At 38.5% G+C, this 19,921-nt stretch overlaps 1 protein-coding gene and 1 long non-coding RNA gene across 2 annotated transcripts in view; one reads left to right on the forward strand and one right to left on the reverse strand.

Annotated features, from left to right (window-relative positions):
• Positions 1-19,921, forward strand: part of LOC150046523 (uncharacterized) — a 275,398-nt gene that overhangs the window by 206,289 nt on the left and 49,188 nt on the right. The gene's annotated exons all lie outside the window — the stretch shown is intronic.
• On the reverse strand, positions 385-5,172 carry LOC150046525 (uncharacterized). The gene is made up of 3 exons (XR_016539625.1): positions 4,965-5,172; positions 4,649-4,723; positions 385-623 (listed from the first exon to the last, which is right to left on the reverse strand). It is a non-coding gene; the product is annotated as an uncharacterized LOC150046525 (long non-coding RNA).

Here is a 19,921-nt window from a genome sequence, read left to right on the forward strand (position 1 = left end):
CTTTTTTTCATATATTTATTATTGTAATTAATAGAAGGGTTACATGATATTTGCCAGATAGATGGTGCATTAATTCCCATACATTGATACCCTTTCACATGTCTTAGTCCCCATTTCCCTCCCCCCCACCCCCACCCTCATCTTGTTTTCCCCCCTTCCCTATCCAATTTCAAATAACCAAATACAAATATATCCGATATGTCAGGTAACAAAGTGAGATACTGTAACAATATGAGATAACCAAGGAACAGCAAAAGAGATGAGAGATAACATAGTATCTTAAGAACAACAATCATTCATTATATGGCTTATGTTTCTATATCCTAGAGATCCTTTCATTTAGCGTCATACTATATGGCCTTTTGTATCAAGGTTTTGCTCTATTGGGAATCTCTGCTAGTTATAATTTCTAACTTGTAAGTATAAGCATATTTGTTACTTTGCCTTTTTGGTCAGAGAAGGAACTGTCATAAGCTTTGGGCACTGTGCCAAATGCTGTCATTGATATACCAGAAGCCAACTTTTGTCCTGAGAAGAAGAAGTAGCTCTTATATTTCTTCTTTTTTTCTTTATTTACCTCCTAGTTGATGATTTAAGGACTCCAAGTAGGCTTCATATTGTTTCTGAAATAGTCACAAAAGGAAACAGTGAACCTTCTTCTGAATTTCTGTAGCCTGGGATTCAGTGATTCTAGCCACACCAATTACAGGCCTTTCTGTCAAGGTTGACCTTTGAGGAGATTGCCTCAATTATAAAAGGTCAACATCTCCTAGTTCTGGCACAAGCAAGTCTTGAGCACAGTTATAAAACACAGCCCCATAGAGATCCTTTTGCTACTATCATCTAGCAATGACTTGAGGCTGTCAGATACCTTGGGAGCATAATACATGGCTCGCAGATGCAAGGGGCATATGGGAAATTTAGCACTTACATCATGTGTGGACTTTTTAGTCGCAATTGAAAGTGTGTTTTCATAGTGGGTAAAATGTTATTCTTAAGTGAATCAAATCCAAGGGTGATAAGCCACACAGAAATTAGGGTGAATTGGTAATAATTATAATAGGTAGCTTTTATTTAGCAGGCATATAATAGATAGCTTTTTTTAAAAGCAGTCTTGCTTGCTAGGCAAGTGCTCTCTACCACTTGAGTCAAGTTCTTTAGTGATTTTGCTCAGGATTGGCTGTGATCTATTTTTCCTACTTGGATCTCCTACGTAGATGGGATTACAGGCTTTCACATCTAGCCTAGGAGGTTCGACAATTCATACCTCCAGGAAGTAGGACAAATGAGGAAATGATATGTCATATCAAATCTCTGGGATCTTTGGAAAACTTTATTATTCTGATATGGATTCAAACTCAAAGAACAGAAATGATATCACTTGCTGTCATTTATAAGGTACTCTTGAACTAGGTGTAATTCCCTGCCATGAAACTCTTATTTTTGCAGACTAGGACTAGAAGACCTCATTTTCTCACACCCAAACAAGACAGATTCATTGTATGTTTTCTTCATAGTGACAAAATGAAGTACAGGAGTTTGGAGGAGAAGAAACTGGGTCAGGCTCATGGTGATTTCTCCAGGCTTTCTTTTCTCTTGCATAACTTTTGTGAACCAAAATCTATCCTAATTATACTACTCATTCATTTCAGAAAGGTGTTCCATGTGTTACCAAACAAAAGCCTGGCCTATTGTCAACCCAGAAGCAAAGTATCAAGCTGGAGACTCATTTTGAAGCACCTTTTCACACAGCCTAGATTTTGTCATCAAAGAGAACATTGGAATTTCTAAGTCTTGGGCTCTTAATATTTTGTTTGTAGGATGACAATGTAGCTCAGTAATACAGCACTTGTAACCTATCATGTATGAGGCCCTGAGTATGGTTCTCTACTCCCCTAAATGTTTTTTTAGCTATTTTCCATTAGTGTATCTTAGATCTTAGTTTTCAGTTAGTATACCTCAGATATTTGGATTAGACATTACTATTAGACTTCTGTTTACTTTTCTCAGGATACTGCTCGTGGCAGGACATGTTCTGAAATGGTAACCAGGTGTTTGCTTTGACTGTTGCACAGTCTAAAGAATTCTACAACTTTGATTTTACAGAACAGAAAAAGTGCTTCTCACTTCTGAGTCACCAAGTCTGTAGATGGGTTGAAATCCTTATAATTATATATAAGCAGTTTTGGATATGTATATTTTATAGGTGAAAGTAATACTGATCTTACTTGGCTCCCAAAGTTGTCAGTAAAACTCATTGAAGCAGTTTTCTTACCTCTGCTAGTAAGTGATTGGTAGTGTATGCATATAACTAGAGATAAAATGGGACAGAAGAAAGAGTTGATTCTCAGACCCCCAGAAAGCATAAAAGCAGTCATGGACCCAGAGACTAGTTCAGAGGCATGTGCTTCTCTGTCTGTCTTCTGGCTTCACGATAGACTTTATGCCGTTATACTGTGATGAGAATTTTTTTCTTTGGGAAAATGAGTCCAGAGGAGCACCACACCGTGATCACACATTTACTATAATTTCACATATTTCTTATGGCATTTCTTTGGTAAGTTGTTTTCTGGCATATTGAACTTTTACCGTTACAATATTAGAAAAATACAACTCCTACTACCCAGTAGGCAGAGGGAATAAGAGGAGGAAGCACTGTCCAACAAAAGTGGTGGAGTAAAAGAAGTTGTTTAAATATTTCCGAACTAAGAAACACTGAGAGAATAGAGAGCTGGGCAAGTGCCTATTCATAGAGTGTTTTAATTCTGAGTCGGAAAGTGTACAAATGCCTTTTTCACAAGCAGCTTGATATTGGTAGTTGGTATTTTAAAGGCAAAAAAACTAAAATAAACAAACTAGAAACCTGAAGAACAAATGAAAGAGAATGAACAAGATTATTCAACTATGAAGGAGCATAGACTATCACATGCTTTGAATGTAGTATAATAGAAGAATATGCTTTCAGCTTTGCCATTAGTAATGTTCCTAGCATGCTGTTCATTCCGGCACGGAGCAAAATTGATCATCACAAGGATCATACTGTAGGTGAATTTTGCTGCTGGGTTTGATATTTACTGTCAATTTTGCTTGTAGTTGCGTGTTCACTTGAACAATGTCAGTGTGTATATAGGAAAGGAAAAGGGTAAAGTAGAAGGCAAGTAGAGGGCTATGAAACATACTGAATATGTCAATTGGTCAAGAAATACAGTAGCATTTAAAGTTACAGATAGATATGTTAATAAAAGTTTTTGTTTAAAAATTAAAGAGAAGGAGGCAGTATAAGTATGGTATACCTTTATCTTTTATATTTGCAATGTAACAGAAAAGTTTCTTAACTTGCAGTCCCTGTTACAGGCCCTTCTCTAGTGAGAATTATGGTGATCATTCTGGAGCAAGTGAAATTGATACAAGTTGAGATTGTTGTGGGTGGGGGACTAAAGAAAAGAGGAACAACAGGCAACCTTATGGTTCCTCTCTTCTTGAATTATTAACCTGTGCATATACGGTTGGCTTTCTGCCCTCATGGTTTCCAATCAATCATGGACGGAAAATATTTGAAAACATTGCCTGGGAATGGACCATGTTATCAGTCCCTAAACAATATAGTACAAGTATTTACATAGAATTTATATTGTAATTCGTATTAGAAGTCATGTAGAGACAATTTAATGTATATGGGGGCTATAAATCCATTCTATGGAAATATTATTTTAAATCATGGACTTGTGTGTCTGTGAATTTTAGAATAAAGAAATCAGTCCCTTGTAGAAATCAAAGGATGCTTGTATAATTTCACAAAGATTAAGTTTAAAAGTTAGTAAATAATATTTCCCATTGCAAAATTACTGAAATAACATATATTTCTTTCATTTATTTCATGAAGAGAAGAAAAAATAGATTTGTGGTATTTCAAACAGATTGGAATGGAATGGATTTTTTTTAAAAAAACATGTAACATGTCATGTAAGCAATTAAGGAACAACAATATATTTTAATTTGCACTGAATTTACTCCAAAAACATTACAAGTATATACTACATTGTGCTCCAGATATATCAAAGCATGTTTTCAAATCCTTTTCGCAAGGCTCAATTTATCCAGAGTTGGGGTTTGTTGTGGTTGTTCCGTATTTTTAGTGTTACTTCTTGAATTTTAGTTTTACAAGATACCAGCAAAGATAGTCAACAGAAAACTACATTTTCAAACTAAGGATGTTATACTTTGACAGAAGTTGTGTTTCATAATTAATTCTCTTCTGGAGATCAATGGATTTCATTAAATGGCAGATCATCCTTGACAGGATGGAACAAATGCAATCATTAATGAAATGCTAACAGTGCAGAACATTGGGTGTAATTTAGGTCATTTTGTCTACCTTGAAACACTTTTCTTCTGTACTGTTTATTTCATACTTGACTAGTCCTTACTGTGAACCTGACTTTTTAAAAAATTGCTTACAGGAAATTTGGAATGTTTGTTTTAAATATATACTTATTTATGGCATGTGAATATGCACATTATACATAACATGATTAATCTGAGATGTTTAACATGGTATAGAAAACAACACCATAACTATACTAAATTTTTTTAGCAGTGGCTAGAATGTAGAATAAGTGGCAAGGCGTTTAGGAGAAAGAGAACATACCTACTAAAGTAGGGCAGTGGTGTAGAAAAGTGTCTTCCAAAGACAAGGGGATCTGGACCCTAGGATTGGTATCCACTGAAGAATTTATAAGAAAATAAAAAGCAGAGGAAAACCAAAGTTATAGGTGGACGCAATATTACAATTGGAATGGAAACTTCCTATGTAACAGGCAATGCCAGGGGCTCATAAAAGGGACCTCAATGCCCTCTCCTCCCACCCACCCTCCCTCCCTCCCTCCCTCCTTCCCTCTCTCCCTCTCTCCCTCCCTCCCTCCCTCCCCCCCATCCGTATGGAACTATATAAAATATAAACTTACCTTCTGAAGGATCCATTTCCTAATGTCATCAAATTGCCAGTTAGGTTTCTATATACCAATTTTGGCAGCACTCAAACACTGAGTCCCTAGTCATTCTCAGCTTATGGGTAATAACCATGAGTTCACCCTAATATTCTCACAGTGCTGGGACAAGGTTCTCTTGGCTAACATACTCCATTCGACACCGAACCTGGTGGGTAAATCTGACATAAAAGAGACGAAGCTTTGTATGGCTCCAATACAGAACTGGAATGTAATGTCAAAAAGATGGGTTGCACTCAGAATGTGGAACAATGAGACGCCCTGTCTTACACTTGTTGTTTTGAGAAGAGCCAAGTAGAACTGGTGCCCATGTGGGCCGGGTTCAGGCATTCAGTGCGGGCTGCTAGCACATGATCTTTTCAAGTTCCTTTGAGTCAGGAAATTCTATAATTGAATTAATCTTGAGACATTCTCCCAGCGAATGGAGTATTTTCCTTTTGGGACTTGGACGTTAAAATAAGCCTTAGAAAATGTTTTAGAAAGCATTTTATTTCATTATCCTAGAAAATAAGTTCTTAAGTATAGCTACAACTAAAAAGATAATTGGAAAAATTTAGATAACTAAATTTGAGAGGAAATTAATTTGAGAGGAAAAAATAAAAACATTGTGGGGGTGGTAGAGAGAAGAATCTCTTTATACCCTTGTTTCTTGGCTTTAATTTGTGATTGTGAAGGAGGTCTTTACAAATGTTTACCTTCTACAGAATGCTGGAGCCATTCATAATCTTACTTGACAGCACAAAGTACATTAGTAACTACAGCTCATTTTTTTTCAGTGCAATTCTGACAGCACATTTGTTCATGGAATTAGGAAATGTTTAATAGTCAGGTGGTTCTACACTATGACACTCAGGCCGAGGAAATGCTGACTTCATGTGGTAACTTCTCCCAGTTAGGGCAATATGGGCTACCAGAAATGGCTTCAGTAACACCTAGGCCTATCTGATACTAACTTAACAATCTCATGCCCAAAAGACAGTTCAGTTAAGCCAGATGTGGAGGAATTCTCCCTGCCTTAAATCAGGGAGACAAAAAAATAACCCCCCCAAAAAAAAACAAAAAGGCAGAATGCACAGAAATAATGAAGTGTGGAGAAAAATGAAATAATGTATTTTTCAATAATATTCATTTTGACTTGTTTGTTAAAGGACTAGTTAAGGTTGTTTAAAACAAACCAAATAGTATTTTTGTTGGTTTGCATAGGACTGTTTTCAGTGTCCAAGTGCTTTCTGTGTTTGTAGATAGAGTGTTACTAAGTTGCTCAACTCAAATTCATTTTCCATATGCTCTGCACTCCTTAATGGTGCTCAGACTCAGACCCTGTAGTGCACATTTGCCCTCGCACATGGTTATGAGCCCTCATGTACATACACACACACACACACACACACACACATACACATACACACACACACACAAATAAATATACAATAACAGAATACCACTTTTCTAAGGCAACACATTTCCAAAGTACTCTAGTACCTTTCCCAATTCAAATACCAGAGTACCTTCTGTTCTTTTTATTTCTTTTAGGTCCTTTTGGTCCTATCAAATTCAAAGATTAATTTAAAAGTCTTTAACTCCCTGCCCAAAGAGTAGTTTGAAACTTGGAAGAATTTACAGGATGCTAGATGGTATTCTAATGAGAAGTATTTTACTTATGTGAAACCTTACTGTTTTTAACCTTATTCTAATTCACTTACTCATTTATTAAACGTATTTGAACACTCACACTATGCCAAGCACAGTATGAAGTGGGTAGAATCCATTCCATGCCCTTACTTGGTTAACAAAGAAGCAGGGGCACATTCATCAAAACACTACCTACACCATAATCTGACAAATTAGGTAGAGGACAAAGTGTGCAGTGTCATGTGGCAGACGTGCTGGGGAGGGAGTGACAAGCTCTGCCTGCTCCCACAGGAGACGGGATTGGAGCCAGGCTTTGAGGAAAGCTGGACACTTCTGGCACTTGGCAGAGGGCGGGGCCTGCAGTTCAATCACAGGGAACAAAGCAGGAAAGCACAGAGCATATGTGGGGAGTGACAGGTGTTGTACAGTGACTGGGCAGGGGGGAAAGTCAGCAAAAGCCAGGAAGTGGGCAAGCTATGAAGAGCATAAGGTCTGGGTCTGCCTTGGGAACCTTCCCATTCTTTCTTGACCTTCAGAATACGTTCTCTCTCTTTTTTTTAAATACTAAACCTGAAGGGAAAACTCAAAAATCTTATAGAATATTGGATGGGGAAACTAGGAAGAACAGGCTACATTTTGGTGGTTGTGTCAGCAGTTATTGCTTCTTCCTCCTGCTCCCACTATAAGGATGCATTATTTTGTTATCATTTTGTAAAACAATAGTGCATAGAATATGAGAATGGGAAATTTAGTACCACTCTGTACTAGTTTCCTATTCAAAGACAAGACACAGTTATCTCATAGACATGCAATGTTATTGAGCCAGGGCTCTGTGCGTGCTGTGAGCTGCCCTGGGTTAGATCTGCTCTGGGGAGCTCAGGAGATTGCTGGGTAGACAGTCAGAATTCAAGTGACCTCAAAGCCCTATTGTGATGAAATTGTTCTAAGTGTGAATGAGGATGTTCACACTCAGGCTTGTGACCACAGAGAAAGGAGCCAGGCCACATCCTAAAGGATTATGCAGTCTTTTTAAACAAGCATGACTGTAAACTTTTCTCCTGAACTGGGCCTGTAGTTCTTATAGGAAAATCCAAAGTGAACACTGTGCCACATGAAGCATAATTGATCCATTCCATTAACTCTGGTAGTATTCAGACTCTAAAAACCACTGCCTAGGTTTACCAACTACACTAGGCTAATCAAGTAGATAAGCTATTTTTGTGCATATAGATACCACCTGGATCACCACAAGAGCTTGTTGTCCTGATTTTTGATTACACACTGATTGCACATAGAATTCATTGTAAACCTCCAATAATCCCACCTTGCAAACTCTCCACCATAAATGCTTGTCTAAGCTAACATAAGCCATCCCAGAGATACCATCATGCATTTCAGAAAGGTATGTCAAAGATTGAATTGAATTTTGGCAAACCAAAGCTTCTTACCTTTAAAATCTTTCTCAGTTTTCTTCATTTATGATGCTTCTTCATCTAGGGCCAGATCTCTTACTATATCCTCATCACTCTATTAGTTTGTTCACTCTATTCTGACCAGCAATCTCGTTTCTCTTACTTAAATCCTTATCTTTCTAGCTCTTATGACTCTGGCTTATTTTCCATATTTCCTCTAACTCCCAAATCTCTAGAAAGCCCAAATATTTACATTTACATGTTCATTTTGGTAAATATTTACTGAATACAAATTTTATGTTTATGTTATATAATACAAAGACCATAAAGGTGAGTTAGATTTCTAGCCTTGCAATTTAAAAGAAAAATCTGGTTAGGTAGATGGATAAACTAATAAGGCATGGTGAGATTCATATCAAAAGAAGGTTGAAATCTTGTGCTTTGGGATCATTAGACACAGTGACAATATAAAGAGAACCATTTGCTCATTATTTGGGCACTTACATCATATATGGGGCATTTAATTAAACACAGCATATGAGTCTTAGAACGTATGTTTTTATTTTCTTTTTCCAGTCCTGGGGCTTGAACTCAGGGTCTGGGCACCATCCTTGAAAACTTTTTGCTCACGATTAGTGCACTTGAGCCACAGCACCACTTCTGGCTTTTTCTTTGTATATGGTACCAAAGACTTGAACCCTGGGCTGTGTGCATGCTAGGTAAGCATTCTACCACTATGCCACGCTCCTGGCTCAGTATAGTTTGTTTTGTGCCCCATTTGGTCAGCCTGTGGTGAATCTAATGAAGTCCTTGCAAGTAAATTCCATTAGTCAAGTCCTATCTTTATATTATATTCCTTTCACATATAGCTTATATTTGATTAGTCCTGGTTGGGTGAAAGACACATCATTTTCCTAAATATGAATAGAAGTAGTCCATGGTTAACACATAAGGTTCACAGGTCACCTTTACAATGGGGTAGATCAACAGTTTTATAATATGCCTGCTTTCTTTGAAACTCTTACAGCCCTGAAATCTTACTAATACTATCAAGAACTCTTTAACAGATTCTGTAGAGACTCTTTAGAGATCTTGGAGTCTGAATTTAGATTCGAAGTAATTCGATGTTTGTGGCCACATATCAATCTCTTGTAGAACACATTTAACTCTGCCATATGGTGTAGCACAACCATGTGAGAAACATTGTCATCTCATTATTCTTTACTCTGTGAAATTGGTATTTCAGTGATATAAGCATCATTCTACTACATGATAAGGGGTTTATAACCTCAAGATATTTAGCTTCCCTTTTTGCCAGTCTTGGGGCTTGAACTCAGGGCCTGGGAACTGTTGTTGAGCTTTCTCAAGGCTAGAGCTCTACCACTTTAGCCCCTGCATCCCTCCTGGCTTTTTCTGTATATGTGTTATGGAAGAATCGAACCCAGGACTTCATGCATGCTAGGCAAGCACTCTACAATTCTGACCCACTTTAGCTTTTAAAAATATTGTTATTATCTTTAAGTAGTTACAAAGGAGTTACCATTCAACATATCACTCTGTTAGTACAATGCATTTTGATTTAGACCAACCTTTCATCATTCTCCCTCATCGCTCCCAACCCAACTCATTCCCTCTACTTTAGCTTCTTGACTAATGATTTTTCCCTAGGGAGAGGTTATAGCAAGCCTTGCTTGTTGGAATTGCTGGGAAGGGTAGATGAACCATTCATGGGAAATTGAAATGGCTATTCAGGACTGTAGTGATTTCCCATGATAGTGTCAGTTTAGTTTTGCTGAATGAATATCCTTCTCCATTGTACCTGGTACTTCCCTCAACTTTTAGAAGTCAACAAAGCCAGAATCTCCATTTATTAGTTCTCAGAAGGTGGTGATTCCTTCTGCCTCTTCCCTTTGCACAATGGGACAGAATTGAGGACTGGCAACTTGAATATCTTCATGTCGTTCTGCTTTCAAGATTTTAGCTACCACTGTCATGCTTCTTTACCCTTTGGATCAGGAAAGGCTCACTATCTAAGGACCTGATTTTCTGGACTGCTAGCTTGTGTTCAAGGATGATAGTTTTCTGAAGCATGGCACTGAACAGTTTTAGGAAATGCTGATACAACTGTAGCAATTTTCCCCAATTTTTTCTTGACAAAGAATTCTCTTCAAAATTGAGTTGGCTTCTTTTCTTTTGTTCTGAAATGCTGGTAAACACAATTAGCCTCATTAACCCCAGTTTCGGTTTCATAACCGAAAATTAGCCTACAATCACTGGTTTGCTGGAAAGCTCAGTTGTAATTAGTCTTTAACTAACTGATACATAAAAAAGGCTGCCTCTTTTTAAATTTCTTTGACATCTCAGTATATAAGGGAACATGTCTAAACTCTCCTACATTGACACTAGGGATGGAAGGAAAAATGAATCAGAGATCGCAAGCTGAGACTTGAAAACTGATATTCTTGAACATAAAAATGGGAAACCAGGAGGATTTGGATGTAGAGACAATAGCAAGATGGCTTGAACTCTGGGCCTGGGTGCTGTCCCTGAACTCTTGAGCTCAAGGCTAGTGCTCTACCACGTTGAGCCACAGCTCCACTTCTGGTTTTCTGATGGCTAATTGGAGATGAGTCTCATGGACTTCGATACCTGAGCTGCTTTGAACCATGATACTCAAATTTCAGCCTCCTGAGTAGGTACGATTACAGGCACGAGACGCCATGCCTGGCTGGAAGGGAACTTTTGAGGTCACTCTTAGAGAAAGATCCAGATTCCAATCATGAAGGTTCTACCAGTATTACTTCCCGAAGGCCTCACCTCCTCACACTATCACAATAGGAATTTCCACATAGGAATTTTAGGCTGGATGTAAGCTTTCAGTCTGCAGTACTAAGGTGACTTATTTAAACATACAACACGAGAGTGAGAGTGCCTTTCTGGATTGTTTGCTGTAGTCAAATATTTCAGTGCTTAGAAATCTAGGACTAGCAGGCTATGCTTCGTGTATGTTTGTGAATAGCATCTTGGGCCGAAGCCTGCTGACTCCAGATAAGGCTCATGACCAGAGAGGGTAGAGCTATGTGTAGCAAACATCATTTTCCTATTTACCTCAGTTTATCACCCTGACATCTGTCTACCTTGTATATTTTTTTCAGTGGATACAAAAGCAAAATCATTACTTCCAGGCTGAACAAACAAGTCTTAGATTCTTCATCATACCCATAATTCCTTTCTTATGCTTCCTTGCCTCCACTCTATACTACTCTGCTCTTCTAACTCCCACTGAAGTTCTTAATTTGCACTTATTTCTACTTAGATGATGTCCTCTGGCATGGACACACTCAAGGACTCTGAATTGTTTCCTTGTCAGGGTAGACTCTGGCTGCAGGGCTGTGAAATGGAGCTGAGTTCTGTTTCAGTGCTCAAACTGCAAATGAGAAATCTTATAATTCAAATTGAAGTTTCCTTGTGTCACTCTTACACCTCTTATCAAGTCCCATAGTAGTGAGATAAAATACTCACTGGGTCAGGAAATAATCCCTGGCAGTAAAGTAGCTTTTATTAGACACCCAAGGCATCAGATGCAAATAAAGTAATGAGGAAATTAATATTATTTTCTCTGTGGCTTGTTGGCAAAACGGTGTGTGACACTTGACTGAGTGGCAATATCTTTGAAATATCTTATTCTCCTCAGTGCTGTTTATACAAGGAGCTCTGTCTATGGAGTTGGCAATGGTCTTGTGGTTGGGTAACAGGATCTACTTACTCAGAGTCCCCTGAGAGATGGGTCTGATTTTTGTTTTAATAATTCTTAAAGAAGTTTGGCTCAAGTGATAGAGCACCAGTTTAGCAAGCTGAAAGGCATCAGTTCAAAACTCTGTGTGTGCTCCGCACAAAGTCAATGAATTTTGTAATGTTACTGGGCATCAGTGGCTTACCCCTATAATCCTAGCTACTCAGGAGGCTGAGTTTCAGGTATTGGGATTCAAAATCAGTTTGAGCAGACAAATCAAAGAGACATTTACCTCCAGTAATCCAAAAAGCTGGAACTAGAGGCATAGAGAATTATATAATTCAGAGGGCCCAGAGATGATGTGAGGTCCTGAGATCAAGCCCCAGGACCAGAATTCTCAGGAATGTACCATTTGAGAACCATTGTATTCCATAGACTACGATGCTGGCAGAAGCATACTTTTTCTTGGCTATCCCCCATCTTATTTAACCTGCTTTCTTTAGCTTTTGAGCCAAATATTGTCTTTTTAAATTTTTCTGTACATTTCAAACCAGCATCATCATATGTCCTCTCCAAAGGAGAAAGACCTTGGGGTGGTTATTTTGACAAGATATTCCAGGATAGAAACTTCTCTCTCTGGCATTCATTTCTTGCATGTTTCTTTTGGATAATTAAACACAGAAAGGTCACCTAGCATCCTGGCAATAACAGGAAATGGGAGGGAAGGAAGGAGGGAAAGCAAAAACACACAATCAATATAAGGAAGTCAACACTGTGTTTTTGTTTTTCTCCCAATTCCTCTAGAGAGGGATTAGTTATTTATTGATTATTCATATGCCACCTACTTCCCCAAAGGTTTTGAGGTAGTCCAATTTTCACATAACTCAGAAACACCTGCATGTTACTAAATTTAATTTCTTGGCAAAATAACACTTCTATGCACAATTTGATTTGAGTGCTTCTAAGTTTCAGTGGAATTTTTAAAAATGTGTTTTAGCTAAAATATCTAAAACTTGTTTCAGTCCTGTTGCTTCTACCAAGCCCTCTAGTTATCTTCAAGGAAGTGTTTATTTTCTTGTCCTAAGATACAAGAAATAGAGCCAACCGTTTCTTATTCTAGCTCCACAAGGAGGGAAAGCTTTAGTCCCATAGTAGAAGCATTTGGGGGCCCTGTGTCACAATGAACTCTCGAGCTTATCTAGAACTTGGTTGCTTCCTTGGATCCTGTGACAGAACCGCTTTGAAATTATCCTGCCTCTTTTGCTTCAGTTCTTTTCTCAGAGAGGGTCTTGTACTTTTGCCTAGGTTCAGACAAGAGTGCAATCCTCTTTTCTCTGGAGTTGTAGACTTGTACCACCATGCCTGACTATGCTGTACATCAGACTGAATAGTACAGACTCTCAACTTCAATGACACATCTTCATTCTTTATAGGTTTTTTAAAAAGACTACTGCCACATAAAGCCTTTGGCATTAGTTATCAGTTATCACAACAAAGCCGTATAGCAAGTAGCCAAATTTCAATAGCATGCAGCAAGACACATTTTTTTCTTAAAAGCCTGCAGGATAGCTGAATGGTTGTTAGGGTCTCCCTTTGGTTTACCTAATACATCTATAGACAGGTGTGAAGTATCAGGCAATTTTGTTTTACATCATATTTATGATGTCAGTCAACTGTATGATGTAAGACATCCGTGATATGACTGATTGTGCCAATCTTGCCCTGGTTTTGTCACATGGAAAAAGATGGGCTGGCTAGCATATATCCTAGAATGGCTTTGGTTGAGATATTTGTGCTTTCTTCCTCTTCGTGGTCTCTCATTCTAGCATGTAAACTCATATTTGGCCTCTTGGTGATGAGACCCTTCTGAGAGAAAAAAAGGAAACAACAAAGTGTCTCAGCTTATTAGTCTCAGGGTGACACATCACTTCTGCCACATCCTCTGGCCAAAGCAAGTCACAAAGCCATTGCAATTTCAAGGCTGGAGAACTAGACTGTACTTCCCATGAAAGGACCCCAAAAATGGGAAGGATAACTATGCAAGCTTTCTGTTAACCAACTTGAAGTTTTCAATAGTGGTTTGTTTTCACTTTTCTTTGAGAGCAATTTAAGAACAAGATACTTCAGCACTTGTTTTATCTTTCTTTATTATTCCCCTTGGAGTCAGAGGCTATATCTCATTGTTTTGGCCTCAGGTTGCTTAACGTAAACATTAGACATATTTCAAAAATAAAAGCATTCTTACCAAAAAACAAGGCAAGATTGAAAGAAGCACACAGAAATTTCAATCTGCGGAGACCCAAGTTGAAGTATATCTCCTCTGCCATTCTGTGTTACAGTTAACCTCTATAATGGAAGACCTATAAAGACGTTTGCTTCAGAATGCGTGGGGTGGAGGGGTCCCTCCCTTATCTGTATTCACTGCCAAGTATGAACCATCTACATACCCTACCACTCTAGCTTTCATTTCTAATTTCTCACCAGGCAGAGAGAAACCATTTGTCCATCTTTTCCTTTACCTTTGCCTTTGCTGTCTCCCTTTCTCTCCTCACTGTGATTTCACTTCACCCTTCATTTCTTTGGTCAGCTGCCATCCGAAGTTTGAAACAGTGCCCATGTATAGAGATGAGAGCAATAAAAGCAGACATGGATTCAGGAAGAGATTTCTTCCTCCTTAGTGTCCTGTGATCTTACCTAATCAAGAGTTTCAATTTGACCCTGCAGGGAATTTTTGCTTCTCTTCCTTCCATCTCATGACTCCCAATGGAGTCAATCCACCTTACACCTCCAGAGTACAACACAGACCATTCTACTTGGCCATCCAGGTTTTGGCAATGGGTGAATTTATGGATGACAAAGCCAGTCCAGTGTAAGGAGTGAATTGTGCTCTGAAAGAGAAAGGCAAGATTGAGTTCTATATTGATTAGTTCATGTTGCGAGCTCTCCATGCTACAGAATGGAATTTAATTAATATTTCAGGTTTTGTGTGCAACTTGTTCTCACTATGACTTTTCCTGTCACTATTTATTTGAGTCTTAGATTTGTAGAACTCAGTATCAAAGAAGGTCTTTTATAATCAGTAGGTGTCCCCCATGGTTCTCTTGATTTAGTTTAATTCCCCAGTCAAATCACTGAGAAAGAATAAGTTGATTTTCTTTCACTGGAAAAATAGACCTTAAAGAAAGTCATATATAGCACATAACTTGAAGCCCTTTATTTTTGGTTGCAGTTCAATGTATTTTTACCTTCTCTCTTTGAGATTCTTCCTGAATCATTGTCTTTGAATCAGTCCTTTAAGGTGAATGTGACTATGGCTTTGTAATTTTAGGATAATCTAGTGTCTTTTCTGGTCAATTATTCTCTACTGCTAATGCTTTTCCATCTATAGAGGTAATTCTACTAATAGAATTGCCAGACTTCTTACCTCTCAGGTGGTTCGCAAGTGTCTATGACTATGAAGATTTTCTCTTTCCTGAATTCAAATCTTTCCTGAAACTTGGTTTTCCTCACATTACCTTTAAAACAGAATAATATTTTCTCATTCTCAAATCATTTACTTTCTTTGCTATACTCAGAGTCTATTTGAACGTTCATATAGTGGTCTCTTAAGACTGGCTAGGAACGATTACCAGACGTACAAATTTATAGCCTCATTCGGCCAAAAAAGAATGTTTCTTCAAACTGTTTTGGACCAGAGAGATCAAAATCTAACTCTAGCTTGGATGAAATGGGGAATCTATTGAACCACATAAACCAGGGATAATTGGATTCAGGAACCTGATGATAATCATCATCATTATCCAGAGAGACAGAGACAGAGAGAGATGCAGCAGGAAGTGATTTTATTCTGCATCACTCTTTTGCAAACACATTCTGTTGACTATTTTCCCTCTGCTCAAATCTGTAGGATCTAGAATTTTTGTTTTCAGCTTAATGAAAGTCCATCACAGCCTAATAACAAAACTTTTCCACAAACTGAGTAATTTTCCTGTCTCCAGCTGGATGCTGGCCATGGTTTGGAAGTCTCTAGAAAGGCAGGGTTACTGTGATCAGGTCCATTTCTCTTACTTGTCTTCCCGTCTCTGGATAAGCTAGAAACTGATGAATGAACTGGAACCGGAAAATGTCACAGCTTGTGCTGTTTGCATCGAGGTTGGCATTTTGTGGGTCTGGCCAATGGAAGTGGACTGTTTTTCTGCTGTGTTATAGAATATATGTGGTTACTTCTTCAGATCAGTTTCCCATCAGGTCTAGGACTGTAGTTTCCTAAAGTGGGAAATGTTGATTCCCATCGGATTCTTAGAGTACCTCATCAGCCCTAGACTTTTGAGTCCCTGTACGCAGGCCATGGATGAACACAGGCAACAGAGGCCTTAGCCTTGGGCCTACACTTGAGAGGAGACTATCTGGCATTGTTCTGACTGTAACCAGGAGCCATGGGCACGTGGCATAGTCCAACTCTTTTTCCTTACTCTTATGTCTTGCTCCTTCCTGGTACACAGAATCCCAGAGTCCCAGAGCCTGCTTCTAATGGGGAGCATGCATCTTCTGTGGATAGACTATTGCCTGTGCTATGCCCTTGGCTCAAGAGGCATTTGAATGTGGAGCTTTATTCCAGAGTTATGACTGACACTTTCAAAGAATCACCTAAGAATACATACCTTCTCCTTCTTTCCTTAATAACAAAGCAGCATTTAATAAGCAGTTGCTATGTGATTGGTACTTGTATTATATTCTGAGGATTCAAAGATAAATGCCCTTAGGCTAAGCCAGTTACATTGCATTGGTTTTTCCTCAGCTAGATCAGAAGCCAGAAATTCCCAACCAGGAATGACAGTTTAGCCTTGCATTATTTCCTCTTGCTCCTTCTATTCTAGAATGTTATCTTAGGCACTGGATATTCATCTATTTACAGTTTAAAATATTGAGCATCCTTCCTTTCTTTAGCATGCAATTTTAAAGGAAAGTATATCTGTTTTCCCCTGAGCTCTTCAACACCTGGCTATGGTGTTTTATCACAATGTAGGAGGTATAATCTTTATTCCATCAGTTATATGTATTCCTTGCCTTTTTCTAGCTATGTTTTTCCCCTCCTGGAATTTATATTTCTGTCTCCCATCTGCCAGATTTCCCCATGAACTAAAAGCCACAGAATTTATTTCCATTTATTGTAATCTCACTTTCTAATGCCAATAAATAATTCATGTACATTTATGGATCCCCACTGACCTTTGATTTCTTATCAGCTTAACTTAAAAAAAAAGAGTTTCTAGTTTTGACAGGGTTGCTCTAATTCTCTGGTGTGGCTCCTTTTTTCTGGTTAACACCCTGACTATCTAGTGTTTACTCTGTAGTTCTACACCTTCTTCCATGTCTTCTAGCCCAGGCTCTGGCTCACCACCACCCAGTACCCTATCTTCCTAGCTCCTACATCTCTCATCAAGACTTGTCTGTTGCTTGGGTTACAGCTTTTCTTGGACTCTGGTTCCTTTACTGTGAGTTTCCTCTTTTTCTGTCCCAGGTTTCTGTTCACTGAATTCTCCTCTCTTATCTGACTATGCAAAACAGAATGTGCAGAAATTTGAAGGCATCTTGTCCTGCCCAGTCACTGGCGCCCTATCAGCCATTTACTGCAGTTGAATGCTGGGAGTTATTAAGGAGTTTTTCAAAATTACTTCATGATTAGAGCCCAACTGTCTACTTTGTTAGGGGACTATCACCGACAAAAGCATTCTGTTCAAGGATATGTAATACTGGTCCTGAAACTAGAATTCTCAACTTTGATCACTTGATTGGGAGGTCCTTGGCAAGTTTTTTTGTGTTCACTGTGAAATTAGACTACTTTACCTTTCTAGGTAATTAGTTTATTGGGGCAATATTCAGAGATTCTCTAAAATCCTATTATATAACCACTTTTGTGTGCGCTCGCGAGTGTGTGTGATGGGGCTTGAACTTGGCCTGGGCGTTGTCGCTGAGCTCTTCAGCTCAAGGCTACCACCCTACCCTTGAGCCCAGCCCCACTTCCCATTTTTAGATTGGAGATAAGAGTCTTAGGTCCTTTTGTGCCCACGCTGGCTTTGAACCTTGATCCTCAGATCTCAGCCTCTGGAGTAGCTAGGATTAGAGGCGTGAGCCACTGTACTCAGCTTCATCTATAGTTTTATCCTCAAATTTTAGCTTCTATCCATACAATTCTTGCTTGAATTTTTACTATGGTGGTTGTTAAATGGTGATGTTTCTATACTATCATTCCTTATGCACCTATTAATTGATTTCCTATCATAAAGGACTTTCTGTTGCCATTGATTAATTTGTTCATCCTTTACTAATATCAGTGTAGGTTCTATCAGTCAGATATCTTATGGTTGAACCCTGAACCAAACCCTCCCTTTGTTTCCGCGACCCTCCCTTCCTCTTCCTCTCTTGCTGGTTATGATGGTGGCCTCCTATCTCATTATATTCTACTGGGTGCTCAATATTCCCATTCGTCAGGTTATTAGTGCCTTGTACTAAATCCTCTCCATTGAAAATGCTTGAAGAATTTTATGTTTAATGTACTAGATTCTCGCTATTCTCCCTTGGGCTACTGGTTTTTCTGTCACATTTTCTTTCTTAACTCTGCCTAGTCGTTGGATACTCTGTTCAAGAAATCGAACCCAGGGCCAGGAGTTTGGCCTAGTGGTAGAGTGCCTGTCTAGCATGCATGAAGACCCGGGTTCCACTCCTCAGTACCACATACATAGAAAAAGCGGGAAGTGGTGTGGTGGCTCAGGGTAGACCACCAGTCTTGAGGAAAGCCATGAACAGCGCTCAGGCCCTGAGCTCAAGCCCAGAACTGGAAAAGAAAAAAAAAAAGAAATAGAATCCATTAAAACTGGCTCAGACAAAAAAAAAAACATATAAAAGAGGCAGTTACTGAAAGAATAAAAAAATCATCACATATATTACAAACCATGCTGTCTGGAATCATAAGGTGATAAAACTAGAAAGTGCCTACCTTTCATCTTTTCTGAAGAACAGAGTAAAGGGGGCAGAAAATGGTACCCACAGCCTCATTCCCCATTGCTTATCATCCCAGTTGTCAGTGTGAAAAACAAGCTTTCTATTACTCCATCTCTTATTTTTGATCCTTGCTTGTTCCAAATGTCTACATCTCCACAGAGGTGAGGACCAGGGTGTGGATTACATCATACATGTCACTGCCTACTCAGTTGGAGGGCTTGGGGTATGAAGCTTCTTTGATGAATGACACATGAAAGGACAGTACCTTCAGTGTTCAGGGTCCAGTACTGTCTGATATTTACTATTCTTGAAAACGAAAACGAAATGGATATCTTGTTTGTGCAAATGTGCATATCAGTGAGGTAAATATACAACAAATAAAACCATGGGATAAATTGTAGAATTAAGTTTTCAGTTCATGGTTGAACACATCGTTAGGAAAATCAGTGAAGCTTGAAATGAAGAAAAGTTTCCACTATGAATGGGGAAATGGATCATGGGTGGTGGTTTATTACATAAATTTGATAGTGAATGTAAGTGGATTTATTTTGTCAGTACTACTAAAGTTAAACATGTGTGTGTATATATATATATATATATATTACATCTGTATTTAATGAATTGCCTGTGTCTAATGTATGTATATATGTGTATCGTGCCAATAGTCATGCTTAAACTCAGTGCTTGACATTCTTGCTTATTTTGCTCAAAGCTAGCACTCTTCCACTTAAATCACACCACTAATTGGTGGTTAATTGAACACAAGAGTCCTTCATATTTGTCTCCTGGGGCAGATGGTGAATCACAGTTCTGTGATCTTAGCTTCCTGAGTAGCTAAAATTCCATGTGTGAAACACCAGCATTGGCTATGGTACCGATTCTTAACTCTCAGTCTATAACTGGTTAAATCTTAGTTTTGGAAGAATTTAGTTTTCAGAATGTGCTCCCCTGCACTATTTTTATCATTGCTGCTACAGAGTACCATGCACAAATGCAAATTGTTAGATTTTTCTACTCTAATATGGAAATCTTTGCAAAATGATTACTATGAAAAGCCTCCTCCTCACTTTGAAGAGATCACTAAAAATTGTCTTCGTTTTGTGATGACAAGAACAATCTGTGAGACACTTCCTATC

Source organism: Megascapheus bottae, chromosome 25 (genome assembly GCF_031878675.1).
Source record: "Megascapheus bottae isolate mThoBot1 chromosome 25, mThoBot2.hap1, whole genome shotgun sequence".
NCBI classification, from domain to species: domain Eukaryota; kingdom Metazoa; phylum Chordata; class Mammalia; order Rodentia; family Geomyidae; genus Megascapheus; species Megascapheus bottae.